Source organism: Triticum urartu, chromosome 1A (genome assembly GCF_056163025.1).
Source record: "Triticum urartu cultivar PI428250 chromosome 1A, HENAU_Tu73, whole genome shotgun sequence".
NCBI classification, from domain to species: Eukaryota; Viridiplantae; Streptophyta; class Magnoliopsida; order Poales; family Poaceae; genus Triticum; species Triticum urartu.
The window spans coordinates 575,742,835-575,767,313 of record NC_141873.1 but is presented as its reverse complement, the minus strand read 5'-3'; the positions used below and the strand labels follow the sequence as shown (position 1 = coordinate 575,767,313).

The 24,479-nt window shown below is 46.1% G+C and overlaps 1 long non-coding RNA gene and 1 pseudogene across 1 annotated transcript; both read right to left on the bottom strand.

Annotated features, from left to right (window-relative positions):
• Positions 1-1,169: 1,169 nt before the first annotated feature.
• On the bottom strand, positions 1,170-1,742 carry LOC147992941 (uncharacterized; annotated as a pseudogene).
• Positions 1,743-20,515: 18,773 nt separating this feature from the next.
• On the bottom strand, positions 20,516-21,675 carry LOC147992940 (uncharacterized). The gene is made up of 3 exons (XR_015615427.1): positions 21,399-21,675; positions 20,977-21,227; positions 20,516-20,891 (listed from the first exon to the last, which is right to left on the bottom strand). It is a non-coding gene; the product is annotated as an uncharacterized LOC147992940 (long non-coding RNA).
• Between the last annotated feature and the right edge of the window lie 2,804 nt (positions 21,676-24,479).

Genomic DNA, 24,479 nt, shown 5'->3' with positions numbered 1-24,479 from the left:
ACTCCCAAACCTTCACAGACTTCGTTCACCGGCGATCCACAATGTCTCTTGGATGCTCAGAACGCGACGCCTAACCGGCTGGAGGATGCACAGTCCTCAAGTGTAATAAGTCTTCAGATCACACAGACACGAAGACTTAAGTGATGCCTAATTCTCTTTGGCTCTGGGTGGTTAGGGCTTTATCCTCGCAAGGAATTCTCTCTCAAAGGCTTCGAGGTGGGTTGCTCTCAAACAACAAAAGCTGTACACTAACTCTGAGCAGCCAACCGTTTATGGTTGTAGGGGGTGGGCTATTTATAGCCACTAGGCAACCCGACCTGATTTGTCCAAAATGACCCTGGGTCACTAAGGAACTGACACGTGTTCCAACTGTCAGATTTCAAACTCACACGGCAACTTTACTTGGGCTACAAGCAAAGCTGACTTGTCCGACTCTGGACAAGATTCGCTCTCATAGTCTTCACTCGAAGACATAGGTTTTGTTTAAGCATCACTTCAGTCATTCTCAATGGTTCTCTTGGACCCCACTTAACAGTACGGTGGTTCCTATGACTCAACAAGGAAGAGGAAAAAGAGCTACGAAAGATCTAAGTCTTCGAGATCCATAGGCTTCATGCGATGTCTTCTCTTGTCATAGTCTTCAATGTGAATATCTTCATATACCACCTTTGACATCAATGTCTTCATACATTTTTAGGGGTCATCTCTAGTAAGAAAACCGAATCAATGAGGGACTTCTACCTGTGTTATCCTGCAATTCTCACAAACACATTAGTCCCTCAACTAGGTTTGTCGTCAATACTCCAAAACCAACTAGGGGTGGCACTAGATGCACTTACAGATACATAAATTCATCATAGATAAAAAATGATATATAGATATTTTACATAATTCATAGCATAGATAGATAAAACTACGGTGCAACTACATACTACGGTGTAACTAGGGGCCAGTTCTTTTGAGCGATTCTCCCAGAATCGGCCCCCTCCTCAACATCTCCCATAATCGCCACTCCATATTTTTTTACAATCCTAGCTAATTGGATCTCAACTAGGTAGGGTTGTAAAAATAATAATATAAAATGGTAATTCTGGGAGAAGCTGGGGAAGGGGCCGATTCTGGGAGAATCACCCAAAAGAACTAGGCCTAGATAATGGTGCAACTACAACCTACTCCGAGTCGTCCTCGTCCTCATCCGGACTGGTGTTGTCCGAGGTATCGAGCCACATGTCCTCCCAACGAGGATCATTAGCCTCAAAGATTGACTCCCCACCGGCTTCAACGATATCGCACTTCGATATCGCCAGTACCTTCCGCCGACGCCTGTCCAACCGCTTCGCGCGGCACCTTTCCGTCATTTTCGCCCAGTAGGCGTGCTCATTGGCGACGTCCTCCGGGTAGCACTGGCGCCACTCCGCCATGGCTCACTCGTCCTCCTCAGTGATGAGGAGGCGGCGCTGCTGCTGACAGTGCTCCTCACGGTCCTGGTCGGTGATAAGACGAGGCGGAGGGACGACAGCCTGTGCCTGCTCGCATGTGAAGACATCGCGGAAGTTCAACTGCGCCGGTGGTCTCTCTAGGCGCCACGCCGCCGTGTTGTACGTGCGGGCGGCCTCGTGCACGGTCCCGAACGTGCCGAGGCCGAGTCGGACGTCGCCGGACCGGATCTCGGCGTAGTACGTGCCGTCGGGGCGCTCGCAGACGCCGTGGCAGCCAAACGATCCCCTGCGGCGCGGCGGCATGGTGGCGCGATGGTGGCGGGGGCGTGGAAGCGGCGGGCGAGCAAGCGACAGAGTAGAGTGGGGAGAGCACGCGTGGAAGTGTGGAGGCCGCGTTGCGAGCGCGACAATTTTTTATTTTTAGAAAAGGGGACATCCCCGGCCTCTGCATCAGAATGATGCATACGACCACCTTTATTAGCGAAAAAATAGGTTCAACAAAAGTCTCAAAGTCTCAAACAATAGCTGCTCCCAAAAGCGCTAAGAAACCAAAATAAAAGCCACAACCGGCAGGCAAAAGAGAGATAGGAAAACTAATTGCCTATCCTATTACATGACCGCCATCCAAACTGGCTGAAAATATCCCATGCTACCATCTCCCATCGGATAGATCCAGTAACCAAACGCTCCCTGGCTTCCGTCGGAGTGAGTAACGACCACATACGGATCCACACAGTGGCCCGAAAGATAACCTGCAAAAAGTGAGTGTTTGTTGTTCTGTTAAAGACCAAATCATTTCTGCAATTCTAGATAGCCCATAGTAAAGCACATACTCCTACACGAATGTGTCTTGCTGTTTGGGACTCAATCCCATCCAACCACATCCCAAATAACGTGCTGATACTATTCGGTGGAGTAATATTGAAGGCAATATTAACTGATTGCCAAAGGGCAATCGAGAAAGAGGTGTTTGACTGTTTCATCCGTATCACAAAAGCTACATCGAGCGGATCCAATCCAGTTGCGTTTAATCAAGTTATCCTTAGTTAAAATGACTTGTTTGTGTACAAACCACATAAACACTTTAACTCTCAAGGGAACTTTGACCTGCCAAACATGTTTCGAGGTAGGAATAGAACTTGAATTAATAACATCCAAACACATGGATTTAACCGTAAATTCTCCATTCCTAGTAAGCTTCCAACACAACTGACCCGGATGTTGAGAGAGTTGGACATCCATCAATCTTCTCACAAGATGGAGCCAAGCTTCCCAACGGTTGCCTGCTAACGCTCTCCTGAAGTTGATATTGAGAGGCGTGGATTGACATACTCACTCAACGGTTGCATCTCTCCGTTGAACAATACTATAGAGGGAAGGACACTGAAGCGCGAGAGGCATATCCCCTAGCCAAGTATCCTCCCAGAATCTCGTAGAAGTACCGTCCCCGACTATAAACTTGGTCCGATTGAGGAAAACCAATTTAACTCTCATCAGTCCCTTCTAGAAAGGCGAATCCATCGGCCTCACTGTCACCTGGGATAAAGTTTTTGATTGGAGGTACTTATTACGCAGAATCTGAGCCCAGGTGGCGTCGGTCTCTCGAGAAAGTTTATACAACCATTTGCTAAGGAGACGTTTGTTCTTTACCTCTAGATTTTCGATACCTAGACCCCCTTGGTCCTTCAGTCTACAAATAATGTCCCACTTAGCTAGTCTATACTTCCTCTTCAGATCCTCACTTTGCCAGAAGAAATGGGATCAATAGAAATCAAGTCTTTTCTGAACTCTGACTGGTACCTCGAAAAAAGACAATAGGAACATGGGCATACTTGTGAGCACCGAATTAATGAGAATTAAACGGCCTCCATACGACATCAGTTTGCCCTTCCAGCATCCTAATTTCTTCTCAAATCGATACTCAATGCACTTTCATTCTCTATTTGTTAGCTTACGATGACGAATGGGTATACCTAGATACGTGAAAGTTAAAGCTCCCAATTCACATCCGAACAATTGCTTATACGCCTCTTGTTCCTCTTTGGCTCTTCCAAAGCAGAACAATTCGCTCTTGTGGAAATTTTAGTCTGGTCAATTGTTCAAATAAGCATAACACCAGCTTCATGTTTCTCGCTTTTACCAAGTCATGCTCCATAAAGATGATTGTATCATCTGCGTACTGTAGGACAGAGACTCCTCCATCAACTAGATGAGGTACCAAACTACCTACTTGGCCAACATCCTTAGCCCTTCCTATAAGAATTGTCAACATGTCGACCACGATGTTGAACAGAATAGGTGACATTGGATCTCCTTGTCTCAAGCCCTTATGCATTTGGAAATAGCGTCCAATATCATCATTCACTCTAATTCCAACACTTCCTTTTTGCGTGAAGGATTCCACTTGTTTTCTCTAGGCTGGATCAAAACCTTTCATCCTCAACGCTTGTTGGAGGAATGGCCATTTGACTTTGTCGTACGCTTTCTCGAAATCCACTTTGAAAACAACCCCATCTAGTTTTTTCGTATGGATTTCATGGAGCGTTTCATGCAAGACCACCACCCCCTCAAGGATGTTTCGGTCTGGCATGAAAGCAGTTTGGGACGGTTACACCACATAATGCGCAATCTATGTGAGTCTGTTTGTCCCAACCTTGGTGAAAATTTTGAAAATTACATTCAGAAGGCAGATAGGCCTGAACTACTCAATTCACACTGCCTCTATTCTCTTAGGAAGCAAGGTAATAGTTCCAAAATTCAGATGAAACAAGTGAAGCTGTCCAGCGAATAAATCCTAGAACATCGGGAGCAAATCCCCTTTAATGATATGCCATCATCTCTTATAAAACTCCGCTGGAAATCCATCCGGCCCCGGAGCTTTATTATTCTTCATATGAGAAATAGCTTCAAACACCTCTTTCTCCGTGAACGGAGCCGTTAAAATATCGTTCTCATCGGAAGCAAGCTGAGGGACATCCTCAATCCGCGACTCATCCAGAGAAACAAAATTATCCTCCGGGGGCCCAAAAAGCTGCTTATAGTAATTAGTGATGTATAGTTTAAGATTCTCCTGTCCTACAATCATCCCTTCGTCTTGCTCAAGATGAAAGATCCTTTTCTTTCTATGCTTTCCATTGGCGATCATATGAAAGAATTGAGTGTTGTCTTCCCCCTGGATCACCCTGCGAACCTTCGCCCGCAATGCCCACTTCAATTCCTCTTCTCATAGGAGCTCTTTCAATCTCATCTCCGCATCTAATTTAACATGAAGTTCCGTAGAATCTAGGATCATGGACTCGGCTTTGACATCTAAGGCCTGAATAAGGGTAAGGAGTCTCTCCTTTTTAACCTTATAAATCCCACTGAGATTCTTAGCCCACCCACGTAAGAAACTTCGCACACTCGGGCAGGAGAATGGGAGTTTGCACAAAGGTGTTACGAAGGGATTAGGCAGGCGAAGTAGATTTTTACTCTCATTCTCTTGTTTGGCATATGATGGGAATTGGCGTGGGATAGAACTCTGCTCACGAATTAACAGGGTACCCCCTGAGAAGAAATCGTGAGAATTGGCTTCCTCAACTCCCAGTCCCCTTCCCACTTAAACTCCCATTCCCTCTAATCAAACAGTGGACTTTTAATCTTCTTACCCCTCAACTCCCATTCCTCATCTCTAATTCCCCCGAACCAAACACGCTGTAATGGAATACTATCGAATAATCTAGTTCACTCGCGGTTCCCAAGGCATGGGCTGTGGACACCCAAAGAGAAGGAACCGTCACATGATCATAGCTCGGGTGAGATCCCTGAAGAACCTGCCAGATATTGGAGAACCTGACGTCCAACGCAGCCATGTAGCTATGGACGTACTCATCCTCCTCCTCGACACAGCGAAGTGTTGTATCTTATTCTGCCATCTCTCAATTGGAGTCCTCCCGCCTGCATCTTGAGCCCACTCCTTGGCTATAAGATCAAAAAAACCATCTCTCTCGAACCACGCTAGTTCGAACGAGAAGGTATTCTTATTCCCCACGTGCATTGCCTCACCAGAGTCAACCAGTAAGGGGGCGTGGTCTGAGATTCCGCGTGATAATGCCTGGAGAGTAACAAGGGGAAACTTCTGTTGGAAATATGCCCTAGAGGCAATAATAAAATGATTATTATATTTCCTTGTTCATGATAATTGTCTATTAATCATGCTATAATTGTATTATCCGGAAATCGTAATACATGTGTGAATACATAGACCACAACACGTCCCTAGTGAGCCTCTAGTTGACTAGCTCGTTGATCAAAGGATAGTCATGGTTTCCTGACTATGGACATTAGATGTCATTGATAACGGGATCACATCATTAGCAGAATGATGTGATGGACAATACCCAATCCTAAGCTTAGCTCAAAGATCGTGTAGTTCGTTTGCTGTAGCTTTTCTGAATGTCAACTATCATTTCCTTAGACCATGAGATTGTGCAACTCCCGGATACCGTAGGAGTGCCTTGGGTGTGCCAACCGTCACAACGTAACTGGGTGACTATAAAGGTACATTACAGGTATCTCCGGAAGTGTCTGTTGGGTTGGCACGAATCGAGACTGGGATTTGTCACTCTGTATGACAGAGAGGTATCTCTGGGCCCACTCGGTAATGCACCATCATAATGAGCTCAATGTGACCAAGGGGTTGGTCACGGGATCATGCATTACGGTACGAGTAAAGTGACTTGCCGGTAACAAGATTGAACAAGGTATTGGGATACCGACGATCGAGTCTCGGGCAAGTAACGTACCGATTGACAAAGGGAATTGAATACGGGATTGATTAATTCCTCGACATCGTGGTTCATCCGATGAGATCATCGAGGAGCATGCGGGAGCCAACATGGGTATCCGGATCCCGCTGTTGGTTATTGACCGGAGAGGCGTCTCGGTCATGTCTGCGTGTCTCCCGAACCCGTAGGGTCTACACACTTAAGGTTCGGTGACGCTAGGGTTGTAGAGATATTAGTATGCAGTAACACAAAAGTTGTTCGGAGTCCCGGATGAGATCCCGGACGTCACGAGGAGTTCCGGAATGGTCCGGAGGTAAAGATTTATATATAGGAAGTCCAGTTTCGGCCAGCGGGAAGGTTTCAGGGGTTACCGGTATTGTACCGGGACCACCGGAAGGGTCCCGGGGGTCCACCGGATGGGGCCACCTATCCCGGAGGGCCCCATGGGCTGAAGTGGCGTGGGAACCAGCCCCTGATGCGCTGGTGCGCCCCACTCAAGGGCCCAAGGCGCCTAGGGTTGGAAACCCTAGGGGCCGTTGCCCCCCGAGGGGGCATGCGCCCCCCTGGTTGGAAACCCTAAGGCTGTGTTCGGTTGAGAGGGGTTTGGCAGGGATTGAAGTGGATTTAATCCTCTACAAGTCAAAACCTCCCCAAATCCCCTCCAATCCTCTTGTGGAGGGGTGTAACCGAAAAAGGCCTAAGGGGGCCGTTGCCCCCAGGCCCCCCCCTTTTAGATGGGATCTCCAAGGGGGCATGCGCCCCCCTAGCCCCTATATATAGTGGAAGGGAGAGAGGGCAGCCAGAGCTTGCTCTTGGCGCCTCCCTCTCCCTCCGTAACACCTCTCCTCCCCGCTTGTGCTTGGTGAAGCCCTGCCGGGATCCTGCTACATCCACCACCACGCCGTCATGCTGCTGGATCTTCATCAACCTCTCCTTCCCCCTTGTTGGATCAAGAAGGAGATGTCTTACCAACCGTACGTGTGTTGAACGCGGAGGTGCTGTCCGTTCGGCACATGGTCATTGTTGATTTGGTTCACGGCGAGTATGACTCCATCATCCCCGTTCACTTGAACGCTTCCGCTCGCGATCTACAAGGGTATGTAGATGCACTCCTATTCCCCTCGTTGCTAGAATACTCCATAGATTGATCTTGGTGATGCGTAGAAAATTTTTAATTTCTGCTACGATCCCCAACAGTGGCATCATGAGCTAGGTCTATGCGTAGTTACTATGCACGAGTAGAACACAAAGTAGTTGTGGGCGTCGATATTGTCAATTTGCTTGCCGTTACTAGTCTTATCTTGATTCGACGACATAGTGGGATGAAGCGGCCCGGACCAACCTTACACGTACGCTTACATGAGACCGGTTCCACCGACTGACATGCACTAGTTGCATAAGGTGGCTGGCGGGTCTCTGTCTCTCCCACTTTAGTCGGATCGGATTCGATGAACAGGGTCCTTATGAAGGGTAAATAGAAATTGGCAATTCACGTTGTGGTTTTGGCGTAGGTAAGAAACGTTCTTGCTAGAAACCTACAGCAGCCACGTAAAAACTTGCAACAACAATTAGAGGACGTCTAACTTGTTTTTGCAGCAAGTGTTTTGTGATGTGATATGGCCAAAGGATGTGATGAATGATATATGTGATGTATGAGATTGATCATGTTCTTGTAATAGGAATCACGACTTGCATGTCGATGAGTATGACAACCGGCAGGAGCCATAGGAGTTGTCTTTATTTATTTATGACCTACGTGTCAACATAAACGTCATGTAAATACTTTACTTTATTGCTAAAGCGTTAGCCATAGTAGTAGAAGTAATAGTTGACATGACAACTTCAAGAAGACACAATGATGGAGATCATGATGATGGAGATCATGGTGTCATGCCGGTGACAACGATGATCATGGAGCCCCGAAGATGGAGCAAATGATATTGCCCATATCATGTCACTATTTGATTGCATGTGATGTTTATCATGTTTTACATCTTATTTGCTTAGAACGACGGTAGCTTAAATAAGATGATCCCTCGTAAAATTTCACGAAAGTGTTCCCCCTAACTGTGCACCGTTGCGAAGGTTCGTTGTTTCGAAGCACCACGTGATGATCGGGTGTGATAGATTCTAACATTCGAATACAACGGGTGTAAGCCAGATTTACACACGCAATACACTTAGGTTGACTTGACGAGCCTAGCATGTACAGACATGGCCTCGGAACACAGAAGACCGAAAGGTCGAGCATGAGTCGTATAGAAGATACGATCAACATGAAGATGTTCACCGATGTTGACTAGTCCGTCTCACGTGCTGATTGGACACGGCCTAGTTAACTCGGATCATGTTATACTTAGATGACTGGAGGGATGTCTATCTGAGTGGGAGTTCATTTAATAATTTGATTAGATGAACTTAATTATCATGAACTTAGTCTAAGATCTTTACAATATGTCTTGTAGATCAAATGGCCCACGTTGTCCTCAACTTCAACGCGTTCCTAGAGAAAACCAAGCTGAAAGATGATGGCAGCAACTATACAGACTGGGTCCGGAACCTGAGGATCATCCTCATAGCTGCCAAGAAAGATTATGTCCTAGAAGCACCACTAGGTGATGCACCCGTCCCACAGAACCAAGACGTTATGAACGCTTGGCAGACACATGCTGATGATTACTCCCTCGTTCAGTGCGGCATGCTTTACAGCTTAGAACCGGGGCTCCAAAAGCGTTTCGAGAGACACGGAGCATATGAGATGTTCGAAGAGCTGAAAATGGTTTTTCAAGCTCATGCCCGGGTCGAGAGATATGAAGTCTCCGACAAGTTCTTCAGCTGTAAGATGGAGGAAAATAGTTCTGTCAGTGAGCACATACTCAAAATGTCTGGGTTGCATAACCGCTTGACTCAGCTGGGAGTTAATCTCCCGGATGACGCGGTCATTGACAGAATCCTTCAGTCGCTTCCACCAAGCTACAAGAGCTTTGTGATGAACTTCAATATGCAGGGGATGGAAAAGACCATTCCTGAAGTATTTGCAATGCTGAAATCAGCAGAGGTAGAAGTCAAAAAGGAACATCAAGTGTTGATGGTGAATAAAACCACTAAGTTCAAGAAAGGCAAGGGTAAGAAGAACTTCAAGAAGGACGGCACAGGAGTTGCCGCGCCCGGTAAGCAAGCTGCCGAGAAGAAGCCAAAGAATGGACCCAAGCCCGAGACTGAGTGTTTTTATTGCAAGGGAAGTGGTCACTGGAAGCGGAACTGCCCCAAATACCGGCATCACGAAAGGTATATGTGATATACATGTAATTGATGTGTACCTTACCAGTACTCGCAGTAGCTCCTGGGTATTTGATACCGGTGCGGTTGCTCACATTTGTAACTCAAAGCAGGAGCTGCGGAATAAACGGAGACTGGCGAAGGACGAGGTGACGATGCGCGTCGGGAAGGGTTCCAAGGTCGATGTGATCGCCGTCGGCACGCTACCTCTACATTTACCTACGGGATTAGTTTTAAACCTCAATAATTGTTATTTAATGCCAGCTTTGAGCATGAACATTGTATCAGGATCTCGTTTAATACGAGATGGCTACTCATTTAAATCCGAGAATAATGGTTGTTCTATTTATATGAGAGATATGTTTTATGGTCATGCTCCGATGGTGAATGGTTTATTCTTAATGAATCTCGAGCGTAATGCTACACATATTCATAGTGTGAATACCAAAAGATGTAAGGTTGATAATGATAGTCCCACATACTTGTGGCACTGCCGCCTTGGTCACATAGGTGTCAAACGCATGAAGAAGCTCCATGCAGATGGACTTTTAGAGTCTCTTGATTACGAATCATTTGACACGTGCGAACCATGCCTCTTGGGTAAAATGACCAAGACTCCGTTCTCAGGAACAATGGAACGAGCAACCAACTTATTGGAAATCATACATACTGATGTGTGCGGTCCAATGAGTGTTGAGGCTCGCGGTGGCTATCGTTATGTTCTCACCCTCACTAATGACTTGAGTAGATATGGGTATCACTAGTGCAGAACCGGGCAATAGCACCGGTTCGTAAGGCCCTTTAGTGCCGGTTCCATAACCGGCACTAAAGTGTGGGCACTAAAGGCCCCCCCCCTTTAGTACCGGTTCAGCACGAACCGGTGCTAAAGGGCAACCACGTGGCACGAGCCAGCTCCGGGGGCCGGGAGCCCTTTAGACCGGTTGGTAACACCAACCGGTACTAAAATGTTTGGGGGGTTTTTGGTTTTATGATTTCTTTTTCATTTAATTTTGTGTTTTCCATTTTAATTCTTTTTCGTTTGCTGGTATTTTACGATACTACACATTGTACACGTTATGCATATATATATAATAGAATTTCTAGTAGAACCAATCATATATATATCATCAATGTCTCACAAACCACCATATTAATTCACACATACACACATGTATAGCTATATACAATTTCTCCTACATATGCATGTTGCCTTCGGAGCCAGTGGCATTAGCCTAATTGGTGCCTTCGGAGCACGATGACAATTGGAAGTGGTTCATGACCTGGTCGATGGGGGCGGTAGCGGGTAATAGTATTCTCCCTTCGGATTTATGACCTGGTCGAGCAAAAATCCCGCTATTTCCTCTTGAAGTGCTTCTACGCGCTCCGTTTCTAGGAGCTTGTCCCGCACCTCTGTGAACTGTTAAGAAGGAGATCAATATGCATGTGTATTAGTTGTGTGACTAGATATCGATAATGGTGTAAAAATTGTGAATAGTGTTCTGACAAGCGTACCCATTCCTGTCTTTGAGATCTGCTCCTTTCGGACGCCATCATGTGAATGTTCTCGCAAACGCAGAATGCACACAGATCAGTCCCCTGCGCCTGCTTCAGGGCCTTTATTACGAGAATGGAATTTAATTTGATCAGATAATAATTAATCAAGCATGATAATTAAAGAGATGGCAGCTAGCTAGCTAGCTAGTACTACTTAATCACTTACCTTGGGTCGAAACCATTTCAGCTGTCGTTTCCATTCGCCTTCCGTGACGCTGATGAACCTTGCCCAAGCCTTGCCCGCCGACAAAGAAAATGAATAAAGGGGTTATTAAATAGTTCATATCATGAAATGACGAACTAAATAGGCTGAGATATATAGTTAATAATGATTGAAATTACCTGTTGACTATCCCAAACAAGATGCTATAGTCACTATTTGCTTTGAGTAGTGAGTCCAGTATTTCAACTGTTCCGGCGTCAACTTTAATGATACACAAGATCTAGTGAAATCTGCATGCACACACGTTTGCATGTCTTAATCAAGCGGGCATATGTAAGCAAAAACATGTAGCTAGCTAGTAGGCAAAAACAGAGAATTTGTAGTACAAGAAAGTGTGACTCACTGGAAGTTGTAAGGAAGTAGTATATCTTCATTGTATTTGAGGCGCTTCAAGAACTCTAGCATGCTGTCCTCTACCTGCTTTTCATGATGCTTGTTTATTTTTCATGTGTATTCATTAACGGTGTTTGGGTCAATGAACCCAATGCCATAGCGTCCACCTTTTCTCATTTCATACATCTTCATCCTGCATAATACCATAGAAAAGAATATAGTGAGGATAATTATAGGTAATGATTGATCAAAAGGATCACTACAGCTAGCTTGAGACTTAAATTACAGAAAGAAATCACTTACAGACAATAGCAACTGATGATAGATTTGTCGAGTGCATCTTGATTGTATAACTGAAACAGTTCAGAATACTCAACAGTCACAGGTTTTTGATGGTAGTAATGATCCTTCTTGACTTGCACCATGAGGAACTCTCGATCGGATCTCTTGGCATGTACCATTGATGCAATTCATACATTCTCGTTGGGAGCTTCTTGACCTCTTCTGGCTTGACCAAAGGTTGGCCCCGGGCATATTTCCGTTTTATTTCCTCCTCTGTAAGCACAGGCATGTCCTCGATATCGAGGAGTTGTCCAACAGTGATGTTGAGAGTTTCAGCCTGCATTATATGCTCCTGGGTTATTACCACATCACCCACCTCAGGAACGTAAACTGTTTGCCCACAATAATATTGGGCGCGCGTACTGTCACGTGTTGTTGGCGGCACAACAAGCAGGGGGATCGATTGCGCCGCCTGTTCTTCCAGCTGGGCAACGGTTTTCCCACATTTTTGACAGCTGCTTGTTGTTTGCTCGAGCTCGAGCTCGCCTCCTTCTGTAGACGTTGTCGATGTAACTTCCTGATGTGGCGCTCATAGTCTATGTCAACAGGCTTAGGAGCTGGTGGTTGAGACATACGAATGAAGTGGTCAACTACTTCCACAGGCACTTTCTCCCTTGGCGGCGGTGGCGGTTTCGGTCCAAAATGGGCGTCGACTTCTGCCCGCACTATGGCATTGGTTTGCTCCTCGGTCATGTCGTAAGCCCTCTCAGGAAGAGGAGTAGTGAGGTTTGGACCATATTTATATTGCTTGCCTCCGCCTGTACTTCCTGTACTATGACCTCGACTCGTACCGCTATGCACCATAGCTGCGGGGTGTCTCTTCTGCGATTGCTGAGGCGGCGGAGACGGCTGACGGGGCTGAGTTGGACGAGGAGGAGTGGCCTGAAGCTGTGCCGGACTTGGAGGAGGAGTGGCCTGAGGTTGTGCCGGACTTGGAGGAGGAGTGGACGTCTGACGCTGCGTCGGACTTGGAGGAGGAGTGGCCTGACACTTTGCCGGACTTGGAGGAGGAGGAGTGGCCTCACGCGTTGGTGGACTTGGAGGAGCGGGAGTCTGCTGACTCGGTGGCGGACTTCGACGAGGAGTCGGGTGACGCGGTGTCGGTGGCCTTCGAAAGATGATGCAATCCTTTCTCCATAGGATGATACGATGTTTGGCATCTCCGAGTGTGTGCTCCTCGTCACCTCTAGGAATGTCAAGCTCTAGCCCCGAATATTGGTCCACCACCTCATCAACCACGACACGAGCATAGCCTGCTAGAATCGGGTTGCAATGGAAGGTTGCATCGGGGGAATTTGTATAAGCAACGCCGTCCGCCACCTTCAAGGATATGTTCTTAATTTTGAAGTGTAGCTCGCAGTTAGTGTTCTCCGCGATGTCAACCAAGGGGTATCTATCCAGCATTGCGTCAAACGGGGCAGAACCCACGCTGCTTCTCGGCATGGATGGGGCGGTGGTATCCAATGCTGGATCATCCGCTAGCTGCTGCAGCTGCTGAGACCCCCTTTGCTGGCTAAGTGAGTCGATCTGCTCCTGCTGCCGCTGGAATTTGACTACCAACTCTGCGTGCGCTGATTCTAGGCCTTGAAGGCATTCATAGTCCAGCTTCCTCTTCTCCTCCTCCATCTTCCTCTGCTTCTCCTCCGCAATCTTCCTTCTCGCACGGGTTCTGTAGTCGGCGTTCCAGTCCGAAAACCCCTCATACCACGGAATAGCGCCCTTGCCTCGTGTTCTTCCCGGGTGTTCAGGATTTCCCAGGGCACGCGTAAGCTCGTCGTTCTCTCTGTTGGGCTGGAACACCCCCGTTCGAGCCTCTTCTATTGCAACAAGTATATTATCGTCGGCTCTGTTCAGACATGCCTTCATCGAAACTTTTCCTGTCTTCGGGTCCAACTCCCCCCCATGTGGATAGAACCAAGTCCTGCACCTGGGGGGCCAGCACTTAGTAACCGGAGTGACACCTGCATCCTCCATCTCTTTCTCAGACTTATCCCACTTAGGCATTGCCACCGCGTAGCCACTTGGCCCCAGCTTACGGAACTTATCCTTTTTTTCGGCATTCTTCTTGTTTATTCTCGACCATTCCTTAGCTAATTCTGAATCCTTGAATTTCACGAAATCGTCCCAATGAGCACTTTGATTCTCTAGTGTTCCCTCGAATACTGGAGTCTTCCTTTCTCCCTTGACGTACTTGTCCCATTCACGATTCTTGTGGTTCTTGAATGCAACCGCCATCTTCCTAAGAGCAGCGTCCTTGACTTTCTGCACATCTGCTTCTGTGAAATGATCTGGTAGGGTGAAATGTTCCATGAGAGTATCCCAAAGCAGACTTTTTTGTCTGTCGTCGACAAAAGTAAGATCTGGACGTGGCTTTGCTGGCTCTCTCCATTCTTGAAGGGAGATCAGGAGTTGGTCCTTCACAAGAACTCCGCACTGACGAACGAACTTGTCCGCAATCTTCTTAGGCGCTAATGGTTCGCCATTAGGTTTCATTGCCTCGATATTATACTTTATGCCCTCCTTCAACTTTTTGTTCGGGCCTCGTTTCATCCTGTTGCCTGAAGATTTGCTCGATCCGGATGGCTGAAAGAAGAAAGATCGATTCGTTAATATATCTTCAACTCATTTAAAACATGTGATGATCACCAGATGCCTGCTTATATAAATATATATACCTCGCCGGTCTTTGTTGTTTTAGGATCAACATGTTCTTCGTCATTGTCATAATCGTAGTTCATGACTTCATCAATTCGGTCGTCGCGATCGAATATCATATCACTCTCTCCGATGTTGTTTAGAAATTCGGAGCCGTCATAATCTTCTTCATTCTGATCATCATCTGGCCCGCGTATTATATCGAACATGGTCTGTTCTCCCTCTCTGTCGGTATTGTCCGCCATAGCTTTTATTTAACTATGCCAAAAGAAATATAAAACAATTTAGTATTCAAATTACATCGTCTCGAATAATAGATATAATCTCGAATACATCGTCTCGAATAATAGATATAATCTCGAATACATCGTCTCGAATAATAGATATAATCTCGAATACATCGTCTCGAATAATATATAATATTGAATAGTACATCACTGGCTAGGTAGCTAATTAAAGATCGAATACTACAGAAGAATCTAGGACACTCGCGGTTCCTGCGGCGCGGGCGGTGGACACCCAAAGAGAAGGAACCCTCACAGGATCATAGCTGAAGTGAGATCCCTGAAGAAACTGCCAGGTATTGGAGAACCTGCCGCCCTCTAACGCAACCATTTAGCGATGGACGTGCTCGTCCTCCTCCCTGACACGGCGACGTACCACCTCCGGTGGGGCCGGCTCCCTCCGCACCGAAACTGGCCCACACGAACGCCACCAAACGAGATCAGGGTCGACGACGGGACCCGGAGCCGGGTTCCTCATCAAGCGGCGTGCCCCTCCAGGCAGCACCTCCCAGTGCCAGCCCGGCGGAGCCCAGTCCCGTACATGGGTCAGTCGGACGTCGTCGCGGACGGGTCGACGGCAAGGATGCGGGCCGGGAATCGTCGAGAACAAATACTAGCTATATGCCCGCAAAAAGTAACATTTTTTTAATGATTGGATTTTGATAACTAAAATTTCTAACATTTCTATATAACACTAATTATGCTATCATTGCATATGTCAAAATTCTATATGCTATTTCATACTAATTAAGCATCTAACACTAAAAACAGAAAACACAACTTTTATACATCCATTAAAAAACTGAAAAACAACATTATATAAAAAATTTCCATACTAATTAAACACTAATTATATCCATCTAACATGCATTCATACATATATACTAGTGAAAAAATAATAATCTAAAAAATCTAAACTAATTAAACATACAAAATACGTATATACTAATATATACATGCATTAATTCATACATATGTACGTGTGTGTGTGTGTGTGTGTTCATCATGCTTGTGTGTGTGTATGGGCTCGGGGAGGGGCGGCGCCCATGGTGGCCGCCGGGGGCGAGGGAGAGGGGTTAGAGGGGGAGAGCTCACAGCGGGGCGACGGCGACGGCGAGGCGACGGCCGGGGGCGGCGACGGGCCGGGGCGTGACGCGGGGGCGGCGCGACGGGGACGGGCCCGGGGCGGCGACGGAGACGAGGGCGGCGACGGGGACAGGGGCGACGATGGCGACGGCGTCGATCGATCGGGGCGCGCGGGCGGTGCTTCAATGGGGAAACAGAGGAAGAAACAGAGGGAGAATGAAATTTTCGTAAGTGTTGTATATATAGAAGGCACCTTTAGTACCGGTTGGAGCCACCAATCGGTACTAAAGGCCTATTTTGGCCAGGCCAAGCGGCGGGAACCGCACCCCCTTTGGTACCGGTTGGTGGCTCCAACCGGTACTAAAGGCCCCCCTTTAGTACCGGTTGGTGCCACGAACCGGTACTAAAGGGGGTGCGCTGGCGCAGGTGCGGTGCGCAAGTTTAGTCCCACCTCGCTAGCCGAGGGGCGACCGCACTGGTTTATAAACCCCCGTGCGGTAGCTCTCTCGAGCTCCTCTCCAAAGCAGGCCTACTGGGCCTACATGTTCTGTGCTGCCCTGTTGGCCTACTGGGCCTTTGCGGGCCTGCATCATGGCCCAACAACAGGTTGGGTTTCTAGTCGTATGCAGGCCGCTCTGGCCTAGTAGGCGGGCTTTTTTTATTTTTTTTGCTTTATTTATTTTTGAGTTGTTTTTTTGTGTATTTAGAGTTTCTTTGTGAATATTTTTGCTTTAGGTACAAAAAATTACAAACTTTCTGTTAGTGCCCGTAGTTTTCAAATTTGAATAGTTTAAATTTTGAATTATTTGAAATTAGTGTGAATCACTAGTTTGTGAATAACTTAACTTTAAAAATCAGTAAAGGCATGAAAGAATTTGTTTGCACATAAAATTTCTTCGCGTTTCAAATGCCAAAACACATAATTAACTACCCTAACTATTACAGAGATTCCCTTCTGGGTGTGAAACACAGAAGAAAGTGATGATAGTGAAGCCGATCACAACCCAGATCTTTGGGTGTGAAACTTTTTCTTCGCGTGTGTCCCTTTGCGCCGTAACCATGGAAAATCTTCATCATTTAACGGGATGGTCGGGTCAATATTCACTGTGAATGGAGCAATTTCATCAAACTTTTCATAATCTTCTGACTTGTCTGTCTTGTCATCCACTCCCACGATGTTTCTCTTCCCAGAAAGAACTATGTGCCGCTTTGGCTCATCGTACGATGCATTCACTTCCTTATCTTTTCTTTTTCTTGGCTTGGTAGACATGTCCTTCACATAGAAAACCTGTGCCACATCATTGGCTAGGACGAATGGTTCATCTGCATACGCAAGATTGTTGAGATCCACTGTTGTCATTCCGTACTGCGGGTCTTCCGTTACCCCGCCTCGTGTCATATTGACCCATTTGCACCGAAACAAAGGGACCTTCAAACCACGTCGATAGTCAAGTTCCCATATGTCCTGTATATAACCATAATATGTTTCCTTTCCCGTCTTGGTTTCTGCATCAAAGCGGACACCACTGTTTTGGTTGGTGCTCTTCTTATCTTGGGCGATCGTGTAAAATGTATTACCATTTATCTCATACCCTTTGAAAGTAATTATATTCGAAGATGGTAACTGGGACAGCAAGTACATGTCATATTCAATAGAGGTGTCATGCATGGTACGTGTCTGCAACCAGCTGGCGAAACTCCTGGTCTGTTCACGTGTAATCCAGTCATCAGACCGCTCCGGGTGTTTGGAGTGTAGCAAATTCTTGTGTTCATCCATATACGGTGCCACCAAGGCGGAATTCTGTAGAACTATGTAGTGTGCTTCAGTGAGAGAATGTTCGTCCATACATATTATTTGTTCCCCTCCTAGCGTGCCTTTTCCATCCAGTCTGCCCTTATGCCGCGATTCAGGAACACCAATCGGCTTAAGGTCAGGAATAAAGTCAATACAAAACTCAATGACCTCCTCATTTTGACGGCCCTTGGAGATGCTTCCTTCTGGCCTAGCACGGTTATGAACATATTTCTTTAAGACTCCCATGAACCTCTCAAAGGGGAACATATTGTGTAGATATATAGGACCCAAAATGTTAATCTCTTCGCATAGGTGAACTAGGACGTGCGTCATGATGTTGAAGAAGGATGGTGGGAACACCAACTCGAAACTGACAAGACATTGCACCAAATCATTCTCTAACCTTGGTATGATTTCTGGATCGATTACCTTCTGAGAGATTGCATTGAGAAATGCACATAGCTTCACAATGGCTAATCGAACGTTTTTCAGTAGAAGCCCACTCAATGCAACCGGAAGCAGTTGCGTCATAATCACGTGGCAGTCATGAGACTTTAGGTTCTGGAACTTTTTCTCTGCCATGTTTATTATTCCCTTTATATTCGACGAGAAGCCAGACGGTACCTTAATACTGAGCAGGCATTCAAAGAAGATTTCCTTCTCTTCTTTGGTAAGAGCATAGCTTGCATGACCCTGATGTATGCCGTCTTTTCCGTGCATATGTTGCTGGTCCTCTCGTGCCTCAGGTTTATCTTTTGTCTTCCCATACACGCCCAAGAAGCCAAGCAGGGTCACACAAAGATTCTTCGTCACGTGCATCACGTCGATTGCGGAGCGGACCTCTAGGTCTTTCCAATAAGGTAGGTCCCAAAATATAGATTTCTTCTTCCACATGGTTGCGCGTCCGTCAGCGTCATTCGGAACAGGTTGTCCACCAGGACCCTTTCCAAAGACCACCTTCAAATCCTTGACCATATCATGTACATCAGCACCAGTACGGTGGCAAGGCTTCGTCCGGTGATCCACCTCACCTTTGAAATTCTTGCCTTTCTTTCTTACGGGATGCCTTCTCGGAAGAAATCGACGATGTCCTAGTTACACATTCTTCTTACAATTAGCCAAATATATACTGTCGGTATCGTCCAAACAGTGCGTGCATGCGCGGTATCCCTTGTTTGTCTGTCCTGAAAGGTTACTGAGAGCAGGCCAATCATTGATGGTCACGAACAACAACGCCTTTAGGTCAAATTCTTCCCCCATGTGCTCATCCCACGCACGTACACCTGTTCCATTCCATAGTTGTGAGAGTTCTTCAACTAATGGCCTTAGGTACACATCAATGTCGTTGCCGGGTTGCTTAGGGCCTTGGATGAGCACTGACATCATAATGAACTTCCGCTTCATGCACAACCAAGGAGGAAGGTTATACAAACATAGAGTCACAGGCCAGGTGCTATGGTTGCTGCTCTGCTCCCCAAAAGGATTAATGCCATCTGCGCTTAGACCAAACCATACGCTCCTTGCGTCATCTGCAAACTCCTTCCTGTACTTTCTTTTGATTTTTCTCCACTGCGACCCGTCAGCGGGTACTCTCAACTTTCCGTCTTTCAGGCCAGGTGCTATGGTTGCTGCTCTGCTCCCCAAAAGGATTAATGCCATCTGCGCTTAGACCAAACCATACGCTCCTTGCGTCATCTGCAAACTCCTTCCCGTACTTTCTTTCGATTTTTCTCCACTGCGACCCGTCAGCGGGTACTCTCAACTTTCCGTCTTTCAGGCCAGGTGCTATGGTTGCTGCTCTGCTCCCCAAAAGGATTAATGCCATCTGCGCTTAGACCAAACCATACGCTCCTTGCGTCATCTGCAAACTCCTTCCCGTACTTTCTTTCGATTTTTCTCCACTGCGACCCGTCAGCGGGTACTCTCAACTTTCCGTCTTTCTTATGGTCTTCTCTGTGCCATCGCATCGCCTTGGCATGCTCTTTGTTTTGGGACAAACGTTTCAACCGTGGTATTATAGGAGCATACCACATCACCTTGGCAGGAATCTTCTTCCTGGGGCGCTCGCCCTCGACATCACCAGGGTCATCGCGGCTGATCTTATAGTGCAATGCACCACATACCGGGCAAGCGTTCAAATCCTCGTACTCACCGCGGTAGAGGATGCAATCATTAGGGCATGCATGTATCTTCTGCACCTCTAACCCTAGAGGGCAAACATCCTTCTTTGCTTCGTACGTACTCTCGCGCAATTCATTGTCCTTTGGAATCATATCCTTTATCATTACCAGCAACTTTCCAAATCCCTTGTCAGATTCCAAAGGATATGATCATCAACGGGCTCATCTAATGCCTCTTCTTCAGCTTCTTCCCGCATTGCCAGCTCAGCTTCTTCTTGCATTACTGGCTTAGCTTCTTCCCCCATTGTTGTATCATCGTATTCAGGGAACCCATGGCCAGGATAGCTGTCGTCGTCCTCTTCTTCTTCATTGTCTTCCATCATAACCCCTCTTTCTCCATGCTTGGTCCAAACATTATAGTGGGGCATGAAACCGGACTTAAACAGGTGGACGTGAATGGTTCTTGACATAGAGTAATTGTGACCATTCTTACAGCCAGAACATGGACAAGGCATAAAACCATCCGCCCGCTTGTTTGTCTCAGCCGCAAGCAGAAAAGTATGCACGCCCTCAACGAACTGGGGAGAGCATCGGTCATCCTACATCCATTGCCGGCTCATCTTCATTACACAACACCGAATAGACCAAATTAATACAAGTTCATACATAAAGTTCATACAACACTTAAATGCAACAAACAAATAACTCTCTAGCTAAAGCATTTAAATGCAACAACAAATGCGATCAAGATCGCAACTAAGGTAACAATGGATCCAACAGCATAATGATACCAAGCCTCACTATCGATGGCATATTTTCTAATCTTTCTAATCTTCAAGCGCATTTTCTCCATCTTGATCTTGTGATCATTGACGACATCGGCAACATGCAACTCCAATTCCATCTTCTCCCCCTCAATTCTTTTCAATTTTTCTTTCAAGTACTCGTTTTCTCTTTCAACTAAATTTAACCTCTCGACAATAGGGTCGGTTGGAATTTCCGGTTCACATACCTCCTAGAAAAAATTTCTATGTCAACTTGATGGGCATAATTTGTCATAAACACGAAATGCAACTAGTTTTAAAAGAGAATATATATACCACATCCGAATCATAACAAGGACGAGGGCCGACGGGGACAGATATCAAAACCATGGCACTATATGTATAACAAACAACGTACGGGTAAGATAATTATACGAGTAACTATATATCCAAATCACACAAACATCAATTTTTATATAAAATTTCATGAACAAGAGGCTCACCACAAGGTGGTGCCGGCGACGGGACGGTGCGGGCAATCGACGGTGATTACGACGGAGATTTAGAAGGCACTAAGTAAACCACACCTACATATGCAAACTAAGTGTTATTTTTGACCTCAAATTGCATATAAATCAAATACTAGCACATATATATATATATATCCTCCCAAATTACTAAACTCACAAATTAATCACTATATAAAGCATTGCAAGAGCTAATCTAGCAATGAGAGATGAAAGCACAAAGTTGCTAACCTTTGTGATCATTTGAATGGATGGGGGCCTTCAAATCTTGACAAATTTTGGGCAAAATGTGTGATGAGCTCGAGAGGAAGAGGGGAAGAACAGAGAGAGGAGAGGGGAAAGGGGAAGAACAGAGCGAGCTCGGGTGGACGAAGGGTTTATGTAGGACGACCTTTAGTACCGGTTCGTGCCAAGAACCGGTACTAAAGGGGCTGGAGGGGCCCCAGTCTGACAACATCCTGCCACCACTCTCATTAGTACCGGTTCGTGGCACGAACCGGTGCTAAAGGTTTGCCACGAACCGGTACTAATGAAAGTGGCCCGGCTAGCCGTTGGAACCGGCACTAATGTATACATTAGTGCCGGCTCAAATACAAACCGGTACTAATGTGCTTCACGTTTGACCCTTTTTCTACTAGTGTATGTCTACTTAATGAAACACAAATCTGAGACCTTTGAAAAGTTCAAGGAATTTCAAAGTGAGGTTGAGAATCAACGTGACAGGAAAATCAAGTTCTTGCGATCAGATCGTGGGGGAGAATACTTGAGTCACGAATTTGGCACACACTTAAGAAAATGTGGAATAGTTTCACAACTCACGCCGCCTGGAACACCTCAGCTTAATGGTGTGTCCGAACGTCGTAATCGCACTCTATTAGATATGGTGCGATCTATGATGTCTCTTACCGATTTACCGCTATCATTTTGGGGCTATGCTTTAGAGACTGCCGCATTCACTTTAAATAGGGCTCCGTCGAAATCCGTTGAGACGACACCGTATGAATTATGGTTTGGGAAGAAACCTAAGCTGTCGTTTCTAAAAGTTTGGGGATGCGATGCTTATGTCAAGAAACTTCAACCTGAAAAGCTCGAACCCAAGTTGGAAAAATGCGTCTTCATAGGATACCCTAAGGAAACCATTGGGTATACCTTCTACCTCAGACCCGAAGGCAAGATCTTCGTTGCCAAGAATGGATCCTTTCTAGAGAAGGAGTTTCTCTCGAAAGAAGTAAGTGGGAGGAAACTAGAGCTTGATGAAGTACTGCCTCTTGAAGCAGAGAGTAGCGCAGCTCAGGAAAATGTTCCTGTGGTGCCTGCACCGATTAGAGAGGAAGTTAATGATGATGATCAAGATACTTCGGATCAAGCTCCTACTGAACTTCGTAGGTCCACAAGGACACGTTCCGGACCAGAGTGGTACGGCAACCCTGTCTTGGAAATCATGTTGTTAGACAACGGTGAACCTTCGAACTATGAAGAAGCGATGGCGGGCCCAGATTCCGACAAATGGCTAGAAGCCATGAAATCCGAGATAGAATCCATGTATGAAAACAAAGTATGGACTTTGACTGACTTGCGCGAAGATCGGTGAGCCATAGAAAATAAATGGATCTTTAAGAAGAAGACATACGCGGATGGTAATGTGACCATCTATAAGGCTCGACTTGTCGCTAAGGGTTATCGACAAGTTCAAGGGGTTGACTACGATGACCATCTACAAGCTGAATCATGTTAGCAATTGCCGCATTCTATGATTATGAGATATGGCAAATGGACGTCAAAACGGCATTCCTTAACGGCTTTCTTAAGGAAGAATTGTATATGATGTAGCCGGAAGGTTTTGTCGATCCTAAGAATGCTAACAAGGTGTGCAAGCTCCAACGCTCAATCTATGGGCTGGTGCAAGCATCTCGGAGTTGGAACATTCGCTTTGATGAGATGATCAAAGCGTTTGGGTTTATGCAGACTTATGGAGAAGCCGGCGTTTACAAGAAAGTGAGTGGGAGCTCTGTAGCATTTCTCATATTATATGTGGATGACATACTGTTGATGGGAAATGATCTAGAATTCTTGGAAAGCATAAAGGCCTATTTGAACAAGTGTTTTTCAATGAAGGACCTTGGAGAAGCTGCTTATATATTAGGCATCAAGATCTATAGAGATAGATCGAGACGCCTCATCGGTCTTTCACAAAGTACGTACCTTGACAAGATATTGAAGAAGTTCAATATGGATCAGTCCAAGAAGGGGTTCTTGCCTGTATTGCAAGGTGTGCGATTGAGCACGGCTCAATGCCCGACCACAGCAGAAGATATAGAAGAGATGAGTGTCATCCCCTATGCCTCAGCCATAGGGTCTATTATGTATGCCATGCTGTGTACCAGACCTGATGTAAACCTTGCCGTAAGTTTGGTAGGTAGGTACAAAAGTAATCCCGGCAAGGAACACTGGACAGCGGTCAAAAACATCCTGAAGTACCTGAAAAGGACCAAGGATATGTTTCTCGTTTATGGAGGTGGCGAAGAGCTCGTCGTAAAGGGTTACGTCAACGCTAGCTTCGACACAGATCTGGATGACTCTAAGTCACAAACCGGATACGTGTATATTTTGAATGGTGGGGCAGTAAGCTGGTGCAGTTGCAAGCAAAGCGTCGTGGCGGAATCTACATGTGAAGCAGAATACATGGCAGCCTCGGAGGCAGCACAAGAAGCAATCTGGGTGAAGGAGTTCATCACCGACCTAGGAGTCATATCCAATGCGTCGGGGCCGATGACTCTCTTCTGTGACAACACCGGAGCTATTACCCTTGCCAAGGAGCCTAGGTTTCACAGGAAGACCAGGCATATCAAGCGTCGCTTCAACTCCATTCGTGAAAGTGTTCAAAATGGAGACATAGAAATTTGTAAAGTACATACGGACCTGAATGTAGCAGATCCGTTGACTAAACCTCTCCCTAGAGCAAAACATGATCAACACCAGAATTCCATGGGTGTTCGATTCATCACAATGTAACTAGATGATTGACTTTAGTGCAAGTGGGAGACTGTTGGAAATATGCCCTAGAGGCAATAATAAAATGATTATTATATTTCCTTATTCATGATAATTGTCTATTATTCATGCTATAATTGTATTATCCGGAAATCGTAATACATGTGTGAATACATAGACCACAACACGTCCCTAGTGAGCCTCTAGTTGACTAGCTCGTTGATCAAAGGATAGTCATGGTTTCCTGACTATGGACATTAGATGTCATTGATAACGGGATCACATCATTAGCAGAATGATGTGATGGACAAGACCCAATCC